This window comes from Ammodytes marinus, assembly GCF_949987685.1.
Source record: "Ammodytes marinus genome assembly, chromosome: 16".
NCBI classification, from domain to species: Eukaryota; Metazoa; Chordata; class Actinopteri; order Uranoscopiformes; family Ammodytidae; genus Ammodytes; species Ammodytes marinus.
The window spans coordinates 27,941,198-27,958,297 of record NC_137220.1 but is presented as its reverse complement, the minus strand read 5'-3'; the positions used below and the strand labels follow the sequence as shown (position 1 = coordinate 27,958,297).

Sequence of the window (17,100 nt, the reverse complement as noted above, 5' to 3'; positions counted from 1 at the left end):
TGGTATCATGATAACGGAAAAATGGTTTCAATTCAATGATGAGCATTTTAAAAGTAAATTTGCACTGTAAAAAGTGTACAAACGGATCACTTTTACAGTTTTTTGTGAAAAAAGGTTCAAGTTCAAGTTCAAGTTAGTTTATTCATCCAATGCAAAACATAACAGGCAAGCAGTCATAGCTGGCAATGACATTTTGGTGTTCCAATCTCTCCTCAATAATGCAACAATAAACATCTAAAATATATAGAAGATAAGAGTAAAAAGAGTAACAATGTACAGTGCAATAAGAACCAAAGTTTAGATAAAATAAACATAGAATATATGTACAGTGTATATATATAGGGGAGAACGGGGTAATCTGAACCATGTTTTACTTTTGCTCCCCTCTAAGCAAGCTAAAATGATTTATCACTCAAATTTACAGATTTCCCATTAATTCAGGATGTTTCCTAGAAATGGGCATTAGCAGAATTTGTTCAAGACAAAGGGCAGTGAAAATAGGATTGTTTTAAAAAAGTTGTCATGTGGCTCACTTTACCCCAGCTGTGGGGTAAACTGATCCACTTACTTTTTCCACTCTGAAACTACCATAACAACACATATTGTAACAATAAGAATCCTGAAAGCTAGCCACACATTCCAGAACTAATGTCGGACTTGTAAAAGAATGATGGGGTTTGGTAAATTAAGCAAAGAAAATGTTCTAAACACTTGAAAGTAACTCTGAACAAAATCAAATACAACATATTATAATTCAAAAGGTTTTAATACGATTCAAATGAAAGATATAACCAGTTAGATTAGAACACAGTCTGGGGATCAGAACACAGGACACTTAGGGCGCACTCACACTAGTGCCGTTTGCCTGTTCCGTGCTCAGCACGATTCAACACGATTCCCCCCTCCCCCCGCTGGCCCGTGCTCATACTGCTCGTGGCCTGGGCACACTTGCACCTTGTCTACGTCACCGTGCGCGTTTAGGATTTGGAGCTTAGTCTACTTGTAGGCTATACGACTGTTTGTGAATATTTTCATCCGGACAAATTTGCATCAAATATTCCACTTCCACATTAGAGCAACGAGAATCCTTAAGCTATTGTTTTTTTTTAAATGTAGCCTTGACGTAATAGGTCGCGGTGGACAGTCTCATATTTGTGCAGCACGCTGTTTATTATTAATGTAACGGCCCGTCATCAGACCATATGTATCCGGATGGTTTTGTACACATCGATCGCTCCATCAAATCCAAGTCAGAACTTTTTGAATGGGCAGAGATCGTTTTTTTAAGTGTCTTTATAAAGTTTCTTGTTAAACCTTAGTGTAGGCTACTGTTTCCTTATCACCGGGCCGCGGTGTGTTGTTTTGGGTGCGTCTCCACCGCCATGCGTAAATGCAGTTATGACAGCTGACGGGAGGAAAAAGAAAAAAAATCATCTGACGAACGTGAGTAAACACGAAAACCTTTTTGCTGTGCTTTCTGAGCCGACCTAATTAGCTCTCTCCCTCTTTTATTAGCCCACACCTAGGCTTACACACACGTTAATTCTCACACATTATAGCTACAAGTCCAAGTGGTGGGCAATTCTGGTGCCGACTAGTAAGGCAGCGGACGTTAACGGACAATGTATCCTTAATAAATTCACGTCAGGAACGCCGCCTGTGCGCTTGCTTGTGCGCGTGTTATCTCATTAGCATCTGTACTTTGGCCACGGCACACCTCTCCCAGGTGTGCCGTGGCCAAGGGGCTGTTCCGTGCTGGAATACAAGTTGGCGTGGTCACACTAGCCAAACGTTCTAGACTTTAGTATGCTAATGAGCTTTGGCACGGGGCCGCGGCCCTAGTGTGAGTGGCCCCTTAGAGACAGCTAGTGTCTGGGGGTCAAAGCATAGGAAAATCAGAACCAGCGAGAACAGCCTGGGACTCAGAACACAGGAGAAGACCCAACTGGATTATAACATCAGCCTGTCATACTCTACAACTAGGCCTACTCTACATTCCAGCCCTGAAGGTTACAGGGAAAGATGAAAAAGGTGCTCTTTCCGTGTGGTTGCCCCAGGTCGTCTTCCTGGTGTATTTCCTTGGCATGATGGCTTTTCTACAATGTGTATGACATTAAAATAAAACATATGTCATGTAATATTACATTAATATATGTTTAAGACTAAACTTAACTTGTGCCTCATGGTGGCTCACTTTCCCCCACAGCATTTGACTCACTTTCCCCCACCCCCACAATTTGAGAAAAAAACTACCTCTCTTAGCATTTCAGGCTAATCTTCAGTTATCAGCATCACATGGTTTCATATGTTGGTAGTTCATCAACACGTATGATAGAAGTTTCTCTACGTGAATACATTTGCTTTGGCACAACAGTTGATTAAGTTGACAGCAAGAAAATTTACTTTTACATGCAAAATACCTATTTTGTTGAAAAAAACATGCTTACCACAGCACCATGAGGTCCTCTCTTTCAGGGCCATGGGGAAATGAGAGGGGCTTGAAAACATATATCTCACATGACCACAAATGTTTTCCGTTGCCTAGATACAGGGAGTGGCTCACATTACCCGATGCCTCAGATCCCCCCGTTCTCCCCTATATATATATATATATATATATATATATATATATATAAATATATATAAAAATGTAAATATGTATGTACAGAATATATATATATTATATAAGTGTCTCAGACAGTAGTTAAGCGGCTTGTGGAGTTCAACATTCTTGTGCTGCTCGGAAAAAAGCTGTTCTTTAACCTGGTGGTTCTTGTTTTGATGCTCCGATACCGTCTGCCTGACGGTAGCAGAGTGAACAGTTCCTGGCTAGGGTGGCTGTGGTCCTTGAGAATGCTCTGTGCTTTTCTCCAACATCTTCGGGTGTAAAGGTCATGTTTTTTTTTCATTTCATTTAACTTTTATTTATCCTCGAGAGACCAATTGAGGGGTGACCCTCATTTTCAATGACGTCGAGTTCAAACAAATTCAAAGGAAAAACAACAATACATTAACAATATTCAACGCAAATACATCAAATACACAACAACAGGTGAAGAGAAAAACAATTGAAACATTTACACAGTGGTGAAATTAAGTGGTAGCAATTAAAATTAAATGGGTGAGAGTACAATATAGCCTAATTAAAACAGTTACAGGTAGAGTTTGGCAGATTTAAAATAGTTTGTTTAAATTGGTTAAAGGATATGAAGTTATTTAGTTTAATTTGTTGCTGTAAGTTGTTCCAGGAGTCAGGGGCACTGAAGCTAAAAGCTGTCTTTCCTAGCTCAGACCGGGCTTGTGGGACATAAAGCATAAGCATGTCAGTGGAGCGGGTCTGATAAAGCCCATCTGAGATTTGCAGCAATTCAGTTAAATAACGAGGAAGCTTCCCGGTCAAGGCTTTGTAAATTAAAATATGCCAATGTGCGTCACGTCTCTCTTTAAGGGAGGACCACCCAACCTTTTCATATAAAAGACAATGGTGTGTGTCATAAGCATCTCCTGTGATGAACCTTAAAGCAGAGTGAAAAACAGAGTCCAGGAGTTTAAGACATGAATGTGATGCATGCCGGTAAACCACATCACCGTAATCAAGGACAGACATGAAAACTGCTTCAATAATCCTTTTCCTACTAAATAAAGGGAAGGTGGTTTTGTTCCTATAAAAATAGCCAATTTTTTGTCGTAGTCGACGAACAAGATTTTTTATATGAAAATTAAAAGTGAGTTTATCATCTAACCAGATGCCAAGATATTTGTACTCTGTGACTCTTTCAATTAAAAATCCATTATTTGTAAAAATATTAAAATCATTCAAATTTGTAGTTCTTGCTCTGGAGAAACACATATATTTGGTTTTGTCTGTATTTAGAACCAGCCTGAGGTCCACTAGACAGTCCTGCAGGGTGTTAAAAGAGCTTTGTAGGTTCTGAATAGATTGGTGCACCGAATCGGAAATGCAATACAGTACTGTGTCGTCAGCGTATAGATGGGCATGACAGTTTTTTAGCGATGAAACAATGTTATTTATATAAATTGTGAAAAGAACTGGACCTAAAATTGAGCCTTGTGGGACACCATTTGTAACAGTTAAAAACTCAGATTGGTATCTATCCATGTATGGATGGCAGATCAGACCTGGGGCCTCATTTATAACGGTGTGCGTAGAAACCTTCCCAAAACATTGCGTTCGCACAAAACCAAGAATGTGCTGCGCAAAAAAAAAGTTGAGATTTATAAAACTGTGCTGCGCACAGTTGCACGCAATCTTCCCTTTATAATTACCCACCTGCGGTGATTTGTGCGCGGACGATCTCCGCCCGGTGTCATCCCACTACACCTCCCAGTTTCATCCCACAATCCACCATACATGGCGAATGCTAAATAGCTCCTGAATATGATGACGCACTTAATAAGCACAGCATTTTGACTGACATGAGGAAAAAAGGGAGGTAACAAAGAAAGCGACTGGGAAGGAAGAAAGCCCGTGCCATGCGTCGCTGTAACTGCCTCAAAAACACAAACACACACGCGCGCGCTGATCACATATCATGATTGGCACAGTCGTTATAGTCTTTGTTAAGATGTTTTGCCCAACTTTGTACTGTATGAAATATCACGTATTAGCGAAACTGTAGGACTAGCCTATATGTAGGCCTATATAAAATGTGTTGTGAGAAGTGAAATAATGCATTAGCCTATAGTATATTCCAAAGCATTGTTTCCCTTCCATAGATCAACACATTTCCAACAACGTCAGATTATAGGCTAGTTTAAACTTCGAGGGTTAGTTGTTATGGGAAAGAGATGCATAAAATAATTTGCTAAATTCATAACATGATTTTATCTAACGAAATATATAGTTTTAATTAATATGGTTGGCCTTAACTTTGTACAAAACTACTTTTTACACACAGCCTAGTCTCGCGAAGCCAGACCAAACTACAGCAAATAGTATGGTCTGGAAGTACTCTGTTTAGAGCCGTCTATTCGGGTGGGGAAACCGGGGGAAACTGGGCTAGCCTGTTTGTATTTGTTTAAACCAATCACAATCATCTAGGGCGGGGCTAACCCCGGGAAGCAGCAGCGGTGTCCTGCAAAATAGTGCCGGGGGGGGACTTATTTTGATGGAACGTCTTCATGCCCAGAGACTGTCAGAGAAATGGCTAAACCCGCAAAAACTATTAAAGACAAAAGGAATATACATAGTGTGTTGCTTTCTAACCAGCATGTCAAGACACCATACACTTTAGCCCCCGAGGAGCTCACGGGATAACTTAACCGGAGTTAACTTGCCACGTAGTGTTATCTCTGGTAACATTATCATCGGCGGTTGAGAGGACGGCTACGGCGGTCGAGTAGAATTTATAGCATTCGAGAACTTATGTCACCACCTCCTATCGCTGTAGTCAGAGCCGTAGTCCGTCTGTTTACAGGCAGAACAGGGTTTTGACGTTGTGAGCGCTACACCAACTGCAGCAAGTAGCCGGTGATAGGTGATAGTGGAAGCCGTTGGAATCTTTCCCCGTCGCTAAAACACCGCTGCTTAGTCCCTAATTCACCAAAGAAAGGGAACGGCGGATCTTAATCTAGCTGGTTATAAGGTCCGGTGCTCAATTCAAACCCCCACGCTTCATTTTCCAGAGTTTATGAGGGTATTTCTGCCCGGGGGTAGTTGTACAATGAAGTTGGACAGCTAGGCTAAGCTAGGATGCGTCCCGGACCGCCGAAGTATCGCCACACTTTATTTCTGTCTACAATAATGTGACTTCCCACACCCTGTGTGTGTGTGTGAGAGAGAGCGCTGCACATTATCACACGGGTTGACTGTGAGCGAATTGTTTCCGAATTTGAGGGGGATCACAATAGGGGAAAGCCAGCAACCGGAAAAGGAGGGGGCTGCGTCAGGGCTGCGCATGGGGCTGCGTTGCTTTTCGACGCAAGCGAATAGACGCTGGCGGAAGTGGTCATGCCAGACTACACACAGCCTAAAATATAGACTATTTGCTCTCCCGCTGGCCACTCAGGGACACACCTCCCGACGTATATGATATTATTATAGAGTAGAACTATAAGATTCAATTTCAAAATATAATCAAAATATGTATAGACCTACTTGATAAGTAAATCAACCTACATCATTACTGCATGCCATAGACAACAGTAGCCTATATTCGCAACACGCACATAATTGATGAAATATATTGGGTGCCAAGGATATGTGTGTTTTTCCGATGACAGAGCTTTATTTCGTGGTGTTGCCATTGAGTGTCGCTGATTCCCCGAGTCAGCAAAACCTTGCGTGAGCTCTACGCATGGTCAAAAGTTTGCGTGGGAATACGCACACTTCTACGCAAAGAATTCTTTTATAAATACCACCGTTTTGCCACCGCACATTTGACCGCACATTTCTGCCGTCTACGCAAGGTTTTTGTGCGTAGAAAGCTTTATAAATGAGGCCCCTGGTGATGTGCTTTGCGGTTTGAACGACCCTCTGCAGAGCTTTGCGGTCGCGGTCGTTGCAGTTTCCATACCAGCTGGTGATACAGCCGGTCAGGATGCTCTCGATGGTGCATCGGTAAAAGTTGCAGAGTATTCTGGAGCCCATACCGAACCTTCTCAGTCTGCGGAGGAAGAAGAGCCGCTGTCTTGCTGCCTTAACAACAGTGTCAGTGTGGTGTGACCAGGACAGGTCCTCAGTGATGTGTACGCCAAGGAACCTGAAGCTGCTGACTCTCTCTACTGCAGGCCCATCTATGTGGATGGGGGTGTGCTCTCCTCCCTGCAGCTTCCTATAGTCCACTATGAGCTTCTTTGTTTTGGTGACCTCCAGGTTGTTGTCATGGCACCATGTTGACAAGGCCCTCACCTCCTCCCTGTAGGCTGTCTCATCATTGTTGGAATCTGATTGGTTGGACCATCGATGGACGGGTCACTGACTTGTGGATTTATTTTTCCTATTTTTTCTTTTTACAGTGTAAACGTTGTATCCGACCACAGCTATTTAATGTCTAGACAGGTAGACACCTCTGTGGTTCCAGGTTCTGGGATTGTCTCCATGCCATCATTCCTCATCTTCCAGCAGTAGGTTTCACTTCACCAGCTTTTCCACTGCCGTCATCAGCTGTCACCACAGCCGAGGGAAGGAGAGCTTAATTACAGGATGAAGGCAACCATAACTCACCCCCAAGGTTAACAGTAATAACAATACTAGCCAGAAGCTGTGACTGTCGGACTGACATTGTTCAACAATTACACATAATTACTGTAAACAATGCATCATAAATTCTGTTGTAGCCCAAATAGCACCATGCAGGAAAAAGGAAGTACCAAGAGTACAATGATAAAATACAATAAAAGAAGACATGTTTAATAATGTATTACTGTTATTACATAATACGACCATACATATGATACTTAACACAGAATATCAGACTGATGCGGTCTGCCACTCATTCTACTATTCTATAATCTATTCCCCCTTACACAGAATATTCCACTCTCTCCACACAGTAATATTGTATTTTACATGCATACACCTCATTCTATTCCACTTGGAGACTTAGGGTGTATTCACACTGGGAAAGTCCGCTAGTTCACTTGCTTTGGTCCAGACCAAATAGAGTTTAGATTTTTTTTGTTTGGTGTGGTCCACTTTCATATTGCCCCTTTTGCAAGTGAACCAGCATTACGAAGCAAAACCACACGTGATCTGAGGCCATTCATTCATTGGACAGACATTCTGAGGTGGAGAGAAGCAAGCACGAAGTGAAAACTGCGAAATATATAACTGAAACGATATGGGGTTAAAAATAATAAATAAATAAATAAATAAATAAATAAATAAATAAATAAATAAATAAAAAAACATAAAATTATTGTTGTTTCATATGGTTATAATATGTAGGCCTGTGTCAATGTGTGGCTTGTAGCCTACGATGTGAAACATAATATTTACTGTATTTTTGCTGCTGGACGGGCGGCTCGCGAGGAATAGGCTCAAGCTGACACACAGCTGATTTAGCCGTGTGTCAGCTGGGTGTGAGTTCGGCGCGGCTCAGCTCCAAACTGACACAGGGATGGTATTGACGGTCCCGTAACATGGGAAGCAAAATAAAAACACACACTTCATACAAAGCTCAGCGTGAACCTGTTGTCACTGTGTGGGAGACGCTCCCCTCTCCTTCATCTGATCGCTGAACACATCAGCATGTTTACGCGTCCTGTCTATCAAATGTAATATTTTCGCTCGTTGCTCCCGGTCAAACCACAACTAATCTTCCCAACAACGGCGACAACAACACTTTCCCATAATGTGAAGCTGACGGCGATTTATTAAAAAAGAAAAGGCACAGTGCTTCCTGCAATTGGGTCGGATCGAGTTCGGCCAAATTCACACCACAAACGAACTGCAGCAGAGTGCGTATGGAAGCGCATCGAGACCACCTCTTCAGCTGGGTCTCGGAGCGTTTGTTTGGTCCGCCCCGAGTGCGATTGCTGTATTCACACATGTCTGAAAGATGCGCACCGAAGGCAGAAGTGCACCTGAGTTCGTTTCAACCGAACTAAACACGGCATGTGTGAATACACCCTTATTCTGTCTTGTATAACATAACCATACTGTCCACTCACACCATCATCATCATTTAGACACCACCATTCTCTCTCTGACAAACACTGTTTTTCTTTCTATTTCGCTAATATGCTCTCTGGCATTCAAACCCACGCACGCACACAATTTTCTTTTATAAGCAACATCAATATATTTCACAAAGGAAACTGGTAGAATTTGAGTCCCTCTGGCCTTTTTGAAGTGTATTTTATGTATTGGATCATCCAAATCTATTTTAAAATCTTGACATTGAATAGGCCTTTTGAACCAAATTAGCAGAAGAGGCAAGTTGTCATCATCTTTTGCCACCTCGATTTCAGTCATTTAAATTGTGATTTTGTAGTCGTCGAGCTCAACAACTCATTGTTACATGAAATAAATATAGAAAACAATAACTCATATAAATTAACTTTGATATTTGAAAAATATATGTGATTTCTTTGCAGATTTCTTAGCAGTGGCCATTTTGAGCAAACAAATCACAACCCTGTCACACTCAACCCTGTTATTTTTTCACTGTAACAGGGTTGTGAGATCATGTTGGTTATACTATACATTAAATCACAGTTAGTTAATGCTTAGTAAATTATATGTATAGTTAGTTTGTGTGCAGTTAATGCTTATTAAGTGTTAATTATCCATTAATAACTAAGCATATACAGGTGGTTATGCTCAATAAGCATAACTACACATTGCAAACTGTTAATAGCATTCATTGGTAACTTTTTTACTGGAATTTAAATCTGTTCTTTCTTGAATGATATCCAATGTTTATAGAATATCTTAGTGAATTTGAGTTTAAAAACCTGTAATCTGTCCCTGTTACCATTTTCAAACCTGTTGTAAATCAATGTTGTAACCACAATCAAAGAGCTTCCATATTGTCCATAACAGGGTTGAAAACTGATAGTACCCATTTCATAAAAAAATGTCAAGGTATTGCCTGATGCCTGAAATGTATTTTTGAAATTTAAATACTGTATGTCCTTGATGTTGTAGGATGTTCAGAAAAGTAATACATTTTGGAGAAAAAAATCCAAAAATGTTAAAGTTTAAATCGGACCAGTTTCATGGAATGACTTAAAGACCAATATGGTTAGGGTAAAATAGTATATGTTGGAGAGAATGAGTGTGTGTGTGTGGGAGGGAGGGGAGGGGGGGGGATTATAATGGGTCAGCCTCTTTAATGCACACTCAGAAGTGCTACAAGTTAACCATGCTCACACATGTTTTAACACATAACAATGCAGTATAGTGGGCAAAACCCCAGATTGAATATGCACACAATGCTAGTACAAGAGATATTGTTTCTCAAGACATATTGCTTGTGATATCATCTCCTCAGAGTAATAGCATGAGCACTGAGGTCACTTGTATACATCTCACTTTATGAGCTTCTGTCATGTTCTGTCTTCGTCTTGTAACGTCTTGCATTTGGGTCCTGCTTGCCTGCCTGTCTGCCTCGACCGTAACAGCTTCACTAGAGTGATGCAATGTAGTTTGGTGTAGTGGTGAATGGGCTTTTTTCATGATCCCGTGGCTTGCATTAACATGGGATGAGTGTCATATCACAATTACATTACCATTACATGTGAATGTGTGTATTGCAGGAGGCTTAGCTTGTTGACCTTGGAACCCAGGATCATCCTCCACTTTAGTCGTCAGTGACACCTTTTGGGTCCTGGCTATTGTTTTTGTTCGCAGGATCTTGTTTTTGCATTCCAGTCTGCCCTCAGCAGCTAGCAGTTATGAAGAACATGAACACACACACACACACACACACACACACACACACACACACACACACACACACACACACACACACACACACACACACACTAGACATCTCTCATGCCTCAGACCGCACAATATAAACAAAGTAGTTTGGTATCTCTTTCGACAGCATGTCTTGTCTAGGTCCTGGTAGATAAGTTTGTTTTATTGAAGAATGTTATGACAAAACCCACTTCTTGTTATGATTCTGAGTCATATCTTTACCTTTTCAGTTGTATCCCTGTTTTACTGTTAACATGTGTTTGTATTTGCAGTTGGTTTAACAGCTGACAGAGAAAGAGGAAGAGCTAAGCAGGATAAGTGACTGAAAATAACTGATCTCAACAAAGAGAAGCTGCAGGCAGGTCTACTCACCATACCCTAAAACATTCAGCTTGACACTCAAACAAACACACCACACATTATGTCTTATCAGGTAACCTCTACCATTGAATTGGACTTTCTCAACACCTCTTCGCCCTCCCAAAGACAATGATATGACCTCTTAGATGGTTAATGGTAAACAACAGTGCCATTACTGGCTATATGAGACAAGTGAGAAAAGATATTCAGCGAGAGGCTTGTTTGCTTAGAATTTAAATAATTTGCCTCCCATGGAAATGTTCAGCCCCGGGCAGTCATAGCTTAATTATACTTTTAAAAAGCTGACACAAAAATTGGGTTCAAAATACTTTGTGGCCTCAGCTGACTAGGAAAGTATGTGTGGTGGAGGACATAACAGGGCCTTCATTTGCTAAGTGATGTTATCCTCATCAGATAGCCCAATGACACTGTCTTCATCAGATAGTAGGCTAAGGGAACTATAGTTTGTGTACGTGCTGGAATGATAACTAAGGAGTGCATTTACTGTTGTTGAGTATGTGAGAAGATGCACAAATGGAGCATAGCGTTAGTTCAGGCAGGATACAGAGTCAAGCCAGCTGTAGTCTTCCATAGCCAGACCAAACTACAGCTAGTAGTATGGTCTGGAAGCAAGCTATGTATATCGTTTCGAGAATAGGGGGGGAAACTGGTCTGGCCTGTTTTAATTTCTTTAAACCAGTCACAATCGTTTTGGGCGACACTTAGCTCAGGAAGCCACAGCGTGTCCTTTCAAAAGAGTACAGAACATGGACCTATGGACCTATTATTATAAAAGATGCCGACCAGCACCGTTAATGATGCCCTCAGTGTCTGAGTGTCTGTGTGCAGCGACATTATGAGCTATCAAACCGTATCAAAGACAGACGTGCACTTTCTGTTGTCTCCCGTTCTGAGCAGAGCATAGACGGTAGAGTACAGAGGAAGAGGAAGAGGAGGAGGAGGAGGAGGAAGGGGAGGAGTCTGATAATTAGCAACTATAGCTGTCGATACCCCGTTAGCCAGACTAAGCCAGCTGTTAAACCCTGCTATGTCAACAGCTGACCAACAGCTTATTCCCTTCCAAGCATCAGAGTGGCTAATCAATCAAACAGGCGCTTTATTTAAGCTGCTCTAGTCTGCTTACTGTTCTGCTTCCTCTGCAATGCTTTGTAGCCCACCTTCACCCCAGCACCTCCTTTTCTGCTGTATTTGTCTATCAATGTCATTTCTGTTGTCATTGACACTTGCTCTGGTCTGAACCCAAGAGGGTCCTCTCCCCACCATCAGGCTTCCATGTAGCTCATGGAGGGCAGAGGGAGGGCTCCAGGTGTGGAGGGTGGGGAGTAGGGTTGCAAAGGGGTGGAAAGTTTCCGGTAAATTACCGGAAACTTTCCGGAAACTTTCCATGGGAACTTTCGCTCAGGAATTTTGGGAATATTCGATTTTTGGGAATTGACTTGAAATTGAGGGAAATTTAATGGACTATCATATTCAAACTTAAATGTAGTTCAAATGTTCAAATGTGTGTCTTCAAAAGTCTTGTGCTCTGGGCTTAATGTAGCCTCAATGCTCCAGGGTTCTAGAAATCATCTGTGCATGTGATGGAGGAATGCACAGTGCATGTAGGGGGCGTGGCCTCAATACCCCTGCAGTAAGCAGTGTGCTGTGTGCATGTGATTGAGGAAAAGCACATATTCTCAAGTGTGAAAGCATGAAAGCTGGTTTATTTAGTCAAGAATATGCTAAATATACATTTCCCCCGACTATATTTAAAATCACTGTTAAGGTCAAACCTTAAATTTGTTAAATTTTTGGTTTATTCCCGTTAATTCCCATTAATTCCCAAAATTCCCGTTAATTCCCGTTAATTCCCTTGGAAAGTTTCCAACTTTGAAAATTCCCGGAATTTTGCAACCCTAGTGGGGAGACTCCAGATCAGAGCCATACCGCCAAACATCATTTACTGCAAGGGTCATTTCTGCTAATTGGAATAAATGTTTCTTTTGGTTAAAGTAACTAAAATAAGGTTTCCATATACTGTATATATGTGGCAGTCATGTGTCCACCATTAGTTCCTGTAAGTCCTTAGAAGGTCATCTTAGGTGTTGTCTTTGCGTTTTCAAAAAGCCAACATGGCTTGGCACATCCCTGAAGAGCAAGGGGAGCGACAGAGAAGAGAGAGATAAATGATCTCACCAGGAACATGCAAACTAATACCTTTTTACAGTCTCATATCAGGACACAATGGGCCAACTTGCAGCCCTAGTGGCTGCAGCTAGTGAATTCACAGACTTACATTACTAAGGGAGATTTAGAAATATGCATAGCAGTGAGGCTGGGGGAGTAAGCCTGAATTTTAGCATATTAAAGAGCCCTGTTTCACCCGTGTTATCGGGTACGATACCTCATGTGCATTTGGATTTGATTATGAATATCTTTTGACAGGGAGGACGATCTACTTTTCTTCTGCTTAAAGATCCCATATCATGCTATTTTTTTCGGGTTCCAATTTTTATTTTGTGACTCTACTGGTGTAGTGTCCAAAAATCCCTTTTTATTTCTCACACTGGCATTGCTGTATAGCCACTTTGTGAAGACGTTCTGTTTAGAGCCTAAACACAACTCTCTTTAAGACCCCCGTCTGACCTCTGCCTGGAACCTGGTTCCCTTATAGCAACAGCTCAATTTTCATTTCCCTTCAGTAGTCAGTCTGGGTCCGCGGTTTATTCGCAGGTTTTCTCCGGCAGATTTTTACCGGTCCAATTAGCGAACAGAGGGAGTGGCTGAGAACAATGACGTTGAGGTTGTGCGCAAGTTTCAGTTGTAGCCAGAAGCCGGCGCATGACATACGTCACAACCAAACGTTATGCGATTGGTTGGCCGATCCAGAGAGGCACTGGGCAGATCCAATAGTTTTAAACTTCAACAAACACCCGCCTTCAAGAGAGTTTACGTTTGTCAATTGACAATTCCAGACCTTCTGTACAAATGAAATGAAGGACGATGGTCTGGTAGCACCAGGCTAGGACTGCAGTGCGAACGCATGCAGATTTGAGCAGACAGGGGAGGGCGGGTCAGGGACAGGCCACAGAGTGTATCACATTACCATAAATGGAAAATCTGTTTTGTTCAGCTCCGCCTAGCTCCGTATTTTATAACATTGCTAGTAGGCTTAACATTTCTGTTAACTTCTCGTGTTGGAGGTTATTCCTTTTACTTAACATGAATGACGTTGATGGTTGATTTAAGAACTTTGCTCACTACCTAGCAGCACACACTATCAAACAGCGCTAGCCCACCAGTTGGTTTAACTTACATAATGTTTATTGTTTTATGAGAAGTGTGTTTTTGGCCTTAGAAATGCATGTTTATTATTGATTTGGGTGTCATATCAACAGATATCTGTCAAATTAAATTTTTGCTTTTCTTTTCTTTTTGTATTCATGGTCCCATAACAATTTTTACTTTTAACTCACATCACTGCAGCATTTCTATTCTTATAGCCCAAGTTGTCCTGAAGAAAAATATGTTCATAGCTTGATTGTTCATCACAGGGCACATGTTTTACAAGGTTTATTAGACAATATATCCAGACGGACCAGACATGGCTATAGGCCCGACGGGGTTAATCCTTTTTAATTCTATTAAGTATTGGACCACAGCTGGATAAGAGGCCAGCAGAGTTCCAGACACTACGTCTGTAAAGCCTTGGAGACCCACAGTGGAAAGCTCTTATTAAAAAAATAATAATTAAAAAAAACATTTCTTATGAACTGGCTCTCTTGAACGTTGGATGAATCCACAGTCTTAAGCAGCTTGATAGAAACACAAAGATATGTTGCATCACGTGAACACTCAGACCAGGTGTACAACATGTACTTTAAATGAACTATAGCATCAAATAGAGGAAGTGTTTCGTGAATGGAATTTGGCAGAACCGCAAACGCCTTCATGATGTTATCAATGTCTGACAAAAACACCCACGATACAAGTGTTCTTTTCTCGGCCATGGAGAGATAGGCAGGTGAGCTACGTGCCTTCCACAGCAAATGTATCTGTGTTGATTTGGATCAGGACTCCCAAGCATCCGCCCTGTCTATTTTTGCACCTGTCGAATTTCACAAAAAAATCCTTATCAAGGAATTCCCCTCGAGTTAAGTACAAGGACAACAGAGGAAGCACGTTGAAATGTTCTCACACAGCGAAGTGTGTGGATGGTAATGGCCTTCACCCTTTGAGATAAGACTTCAAACACTACCATTTTAATTGACCACAGTTTCAGGCTACTGTTCCTGCTGTGTGCACAGCGACAGCATAGTAAACAGTAAGGTCCTTCTGACCTGGACCTCAGTAATCTGAACAAACAGAATGTGCCTCTGCTTGTCGAGCCCTATTGGTTTCCATTAGGGCCAAGGGGTTAGGAGGACGCCAGTTCCAGTGTAAACGAGATGTCATGTTTGGCAGGGTGTGTATGCTCAGCTCACTGGAGCAGCCTCTACTCAGTCACTCATACCTAAACATAAGACAATACCAAGCAGGGAGGCAGACACAGGTAGACAAGAACCTGTCACACAAGCACAGGCATATACGTATTTCCTTAGTTACGGTATTATGAAACAAAACAGGCTTGAAAACCACAATCACATTCCTTCCCACCCTGACACCCCACACCCATCACCCTCACTCTGTCATATCACACCGCCCCGTCTGTACTGCCAAATGCTTCACTACTCCCTCCCTTCATTACTGGGCCACTTTTCCTGATCGTCTCTCTCCCTCACTTCAGTGTTATTATGCAAAACCAATAACTGACACTCTCCCCTCTTTTCCCTCTCTCATTTTCCTCCCATGTCTAATCTCAACTGCTTTGTATTCTTATCCCTGAGTAGATTGGAGAGAGAGAGAGAGAAAGAGAGAGAGAGAGAGAGAGAGAGAGAGAGAGAGGGAGGGAGAGGGGTGAATGAAAGAAAATGCCTCCGCACCCCAACCTGTATCTGGCTAAGCACATCTCCATGGTAGCATGACCCCCTGAAGCAGCCTATCATGCTCAACTGCACTCAAAAAGGATTGGGAGCAGACAAGGGGCAAAGCATGGAAGAGACAGAAAGAGTTGAAATAAAGTGGGAGAGGACTGGAGATGAAGCTTACAAAAACAAGAGTCACTTATAATTTCAGTGTTTACGCTTTATTCCAACCACGCTTTCCTGACCCCTTCAAAGAGTCTGGTATCCTGTTTCTTAAACAATTGAAATAGTGTGACATACTTAGAAATGGCTAAATGGCTTATTGTACTAATTAGTACAGAGCAAGATGACATAACTAACTATTGAGACATTAACGTGCCACGCGTTTAGTCTGGTAGGCATGACATGGACTGTGGTGCATTAAATTTTTAATTTAGAAACAAAAAGTCATAGATAACAGAAGACAATGATATTACATTCAACAATCATTTTATTGGTTTGGTTTTTTTGAGTACAGTGGTTATTTTTGCCTTCTGGCATTCACAGACATAACAAACAAATACCAATAACAGGGAACACAAAAAAATATAGCTTTTTGATAATATCTGTGGCTCAGTCTAGTAGTTACAACAGATACAACAGTAACTCTCCGTACCTGATTGACAAAAAAACGTAAATACAAATACTGAATAAACACATTAAAAACTGTCCAGAACTGGATTTAATACTTTTTAAATTCTGTGTGGTTTATAAAATGGCATAGCTATTTACATTCAATTTGAATAATTATCATAAAAAACAAATATATTGTATGAGTCTGGCATTAACAAAAAATAAACACTGATTATTCAAAGTTGTGATAAAATATATAATATTGATTACAATTAGAAGGTTTCCATTATGTACGTTCAAGTGCTATTAATAAAGATACACAGGAGGGCGGCTGGGGTCGCAGCTCTCCTGTCAGAGTGGCAATAACCAAGGTGCAGCTCAGAGTCTGGGGGCCAAAGGTCAAAGGTTACAAAATTCAGTCAAACCTCCAGCAGCTCTGAGACACAGTCAAAGTGGTTAGTACAGAAGAGTGGTAGTCATGGGGAAGGGAATCCTACTCAGTCAGATTCCTACCCATCACTACTTTGATTACGCACAAAGAAAAAGATAACATTGTATTATACACAAATGCACAAATACTGCCATTTTTTTCTCTGCTTACATACATGTTAGTGTTTAGCTATAATGATGTCGATCAGTCTGATTAGAGCAGTGGCACAGCGGGCCACTGAAGGTAAGGATGGTTAGAAGTCAAAGCCCAGTGCGTGATCCTTATCACTGCCTTGCTCCGTCACTCTGTACAGAGCTGTCTTTACATGTGAGGTGGCATGGGCT

The 17,100-nt window shown here is 41.5% G+C and overlaps 1 protein-coding gene across 1 annotated transcript in view; it reads right to left on the bottom strand.

Moving 5' to 3' along the window:
- Positions 1-16,192: 16,192 nt before the first annotated feature.
- ppap2d (phosphatidic acid phosphatase type 2D) overlaps positions 16,193-17,100 on the bottom strand; it is a 17,498-nt gene continuing 16,590 nt past the window's right edge. The window contains exon 6 of the mRNA XM_080044169.1: positions 16,193-17,100. This exon is cut by the window's right edge and continues 614 nt beyond it. The gene's annotated coding sequence lies outside the window, so the exon portion shown is untranslated.